Raw genomic sequence first — 4,040 nt, forward strand, 5'->3', positions numbered from 1 at the left:
TTTACTTTAGATATTTTCTATTAATATTTTCGTTTACTTCATTGCACATAGTTATAACAACTCCTTTAAAGCCCTTATTTACTACTTCCAACAACTGCATCACCATTGTTCATTATCTTTTCCTTTAACAATAGGTCGCCTTGGGGCAGTGTTGTCTGGTGGGTGCTGGAGACCTTCCGTGTCACTGCCGCTCTCACCATGGCTTGGGTCCAGACTGCGCCACAGCCTCTCAGGAGACGTGGGCCCTCAGAACCTCTTTAGTGCCAGATTCCAGGCTGCAGGCAGCCCCGTGGCAGTAGGATAACAGAACCTCTGGAATGGATACTTCCTGGGAAGTTTTGCTAACTTGCAGCAGCTGGACCATGTTTCTCATTAACATCTGTCTGTCAGCTTAGTCATCACATCGTTTCACTGTGGTGGCAGGGACTCAGCTCAGAATTCTAGATAGAAAAAGCACCTGGATCCCAGTTTTTCAATGGCTTCAAGACAACCAGAAGTGCCTGCTCTTGAGGCTAGTGGGCCTCTAGGCAAGATGTTCCTGCCCATCAGGATGTACCATTGGGCATCCAGCTACAATGATGCCCTCAAGGACCCTGCGCCCATGACTCTTCCTCCATCGGACATGGGCAGTGTCCCCTGGAAGCCAGTGATTCCAGAGCACAATGTCAGTGCCTCACCAAGGTGGAGGAAGATGAGGCCAGCCTACCCTCCCCAGCCATGACCCTGTCATCGGCCATCAACAGTGTGGACAAGGTCCCAGTGGTGAAGGCTAAGCTACACATGTCATCATGAATTATCTGATCACAAAACAGACCCAGGAAAGTATTCAGCATTTTGGGTGACAGGCAGGGCTGAGAGATGCTGGCTACACACCCCACAGGGGCCTCACCACCAAGGAGACCAAGTACCTTCCAGTGGCAGGAGCACTCCACAAACTAAAGCTACAGAGTAGAGAAATAACAAAAGAAGAGAGGCAGCCTACATCAGCCCAGTCACCCCAAGCACCACTCCTCATTCTTCCCCTAAGCAGAAGCCCAGAGGCTGGCTCACTTCTGGTTCTTCCACAGCCTTACCTGGCCCAAATCCTAGCACCATGGATTCTGGAAGTGGGGATAAGGACGGAAACTTGTCAGGTAAGTGGAGCCTCTTTGGACCAAGATGCCTTCAGAAGTATGATTCTGGAAGTTTTGCCACCCAGGCCTACCAAGGAGCCCAGAAGCCTTCTCCAATGGAATTGATCCATGCCCAGGCAAACTGAATGGCTGAAGATCCAGTAACCTTGAAGCTGCCCAAGATGAACATCCTAGTGATGGGAGGGAAGAAACAGCCACCACGGACCCATAAGCTCAAACCGCCTGACTTGAATGTGCTCACACCCACTGGCTTCTAGAGCCCTTTCTATTCTAGGGACTCTACCTTGGCTGTGACATAGGAAGGTTACACTTTTTAAAACCTGTTAAATTGAGACTAGCGCTGGAGACGTAATTGGTGTTTGAGAAACATTAGTACAAAGCTTGCCCTTGTTGGGAGCAAAAAGCCATTTTGTACCGCTTTGAAGTTGGACTAAATAATCTCAGCAGTGGTGTATGGGGGATCTCATTACCTATTTTTTCATCATTTACCCTAGATAAGAACTTCGATCATTGCTTACTAGGTAAAGAATGTTTGTGCTGTTCTGAAACCCAGACTTCTTGATTCCTTTACCACTATCCATGTGAGCATTGACAAATGATGGCATAGAGGAGTTCACTGACTCATTGAGAGGACTCTGACCTTCTTGACTGCTGATGCTGTGCCCCAGCCTTGTCATTTAGGGGCCCCAAGATCTGTTTAGAACCTGGGTACAGGTAAAAGCCAGACTTGGCCCGGATCCCTCTTTCTAGGCTGAACCTTGAGTCCCCCTGCTTTTTGATAGACCTAATGGATCACTGTTCTGCAGCCAGTTCTTCATGTGGGGCCTCTTAGGCCAGTGCTGAGGGAGGCATGCTTCTCTTTCTATGCCACAGAACAAACACTAGTCTGGCAAAGCCTTTCTTGCACTTTAAAGTGAGATTAATTTAATTCCAATTTGGTCAAAGACTTCCTAAGAGAGAAAATTCAGTCTACTGAATTGGCATAGGTAAATGGATGTTAAACTTTTTTAAAGTAATGTAAAGTAAGATGGTAGGTACAGTTAGATTACAGTCTTGAGGCTCATGTGAAACCAGTGTTACCTTATTTTGATATCCTTGTTCAAGTCAGGGTCTGAAACATCTGCACCGGGAGGTGAAATAATTCAAAATTTTTTGTACGAAAGCATTTTTCACCAAAACAAGCCTCATTCGTTTATGCAACACATAACTTTACTGAGGAAAAGAAATAGGGAAACTGCCTTTTTGTTTCTCCTCACTGTGTACAAGTTCAGTCATTGTCCTGAACACGGTCTCAAACACCTACTTTTGTTTTGGATAGTATCTCATCTGCATAAGAAGTTGACCTTTCCATAGAGAGGCCTGGAATCTAGAATTATCAGAACAATTAATTTATTTGCATCTTCTATTATGATCTCTTGTTTAACAAAAATTCTTACTACTTTCTCAGAAAAAAAATAGGTCACATTTCCCTAGTTATTTTTATTTATTTATTTATTTTTTCTGAGATGGAGTTTCGCTCTTGTTGCCCAGGCTGGAGTGCAATGGCACCATCGCGGCTCACCGCAACCTCCGCCTCCTGGATTCAAGCAATTCTCCTGCCTCAGCCTCCCTAGTAGCTGGGATTACAGGCATGTGCCACCATGCCCAGCTAATTTTGTATTTTTAGTAGAGATGGGGTTTCTCCACCTAGTTCTTTGTCAATTAATAAGAATGAGACTCTGTCATTTGCAGCAACATAAAACTGGAGGTCGTTGTGTTAAGTGAAATAAGCCAGGCACAGAAAGACAAACTTCCCATGTTCTCACTCATTTGTGGAAACCAAAAATTAAAACAATTGAATTCATGGAGCTAGAGAGTAGAATAGTAGTTCTAGAGGCTGGGAAAGGTAGTGGGCATGCAGCGGGGATGGTGAATGGCTACAAAAATATAGTTAGATAGAATGAATAAGATCTAGTATTTGATAGCACAATAGGGTGACTACAGTCCACAATAAATAAAATGGAATTTATTGTACATTTTAAAATAACTAAAAGAGTATAATTGGATTGTTTGTAGCACAAAGAAAGGATAAATGCTTGAGGCAATGGTTATTCCATTTACCCTAATGTGATTACTGTGCATTGTATGTCTGAATAAAAATATTTAATGTATACCATAAATACATATACCTACTATGTACCCACAAAAATTTTAAAAAATATGATATATATATGATTGTGTGTGTGTGTATATATGTATATATAATTGTGTGTGTGTGTGTATATATATATATATATATATATGATTGTAACCTGAGCAAAGTGAATATAAGGTTTTGAAGACTCTGGAAAAGTCTTATGTTTTTATTTGGAAAGCAATTCATTTGATCGAACTTAAGTTGCACACTTTTCTTTGGGGTGGCCGCTCAAGGCAGTTCTTTTATTTTTAGTTGTGCTACTTTGAATCTACCCCCATGTATGCTTAGTTCCAGCCAGACTTGCCCAGAGTTGTTTACATAATTTGAAAATCACCCCCATTCTGGCTCTCTTCTTTTAGGAATCTTCCCTGACTACCCAGCAGCTGAGACTGCCCTGAATTTTGTCCTCTTTGTCTACTTGCCATAAAGGTTATGAGTTTTCTTTTTGTTTGTTTGTTTTGAGACAGAGTCTCGCTCTGTCGCCCAGGCTGGAGTGCAGTGGTGCCATCTCGGCTCACTGCAAGCTCCACCTCCCGGTTTCACGCCATTCTCCTGCCTCAGCCTCCCCAGCAGGAGCAGCTGGGACTACAGGCGCCCGCCGCCACGGCCGGCTAATTTTTTTTTTGTATTTTTAGTAGAGACGGGGTTTCACCGTGTTAGCCAGGATGGTCTCAATCTCCTGACCTCATGATCCGCCCTCCTCGGCCTCCCAAAGTGCTGGGATTACAGGC

At 43.7% G+C, this 4,040-nt stretch overlaps 1 pseudogene; it reads left to right on the forward strand.

The window, feature by feature from the left end:
• The first annotated feature begins 355 nt into the window (after positions 1-355).
• LOC100455804 (putative monooxygenase p33MONOX) lies at positions 356-1,390 on the forward strand (annotated as a pseudogene).
• Positions 1,391-4,040: the final 2,650 nt, after the last annotated feature.

This window comes from Pongo abelii, chromosome 9 (assembly GCF_028885655.2).
Source record: "Pongo abelii isolate AG06213 chromosome 9, NHGRI_mPonAbe1-v2.0_pri, whole genome shotgun sequence".
Lineage (NCBI taxonomy): Eukaryota > Metazoa > Chordata > Mammalia > Primates > Hominidae > Pongo > Pongo abelii.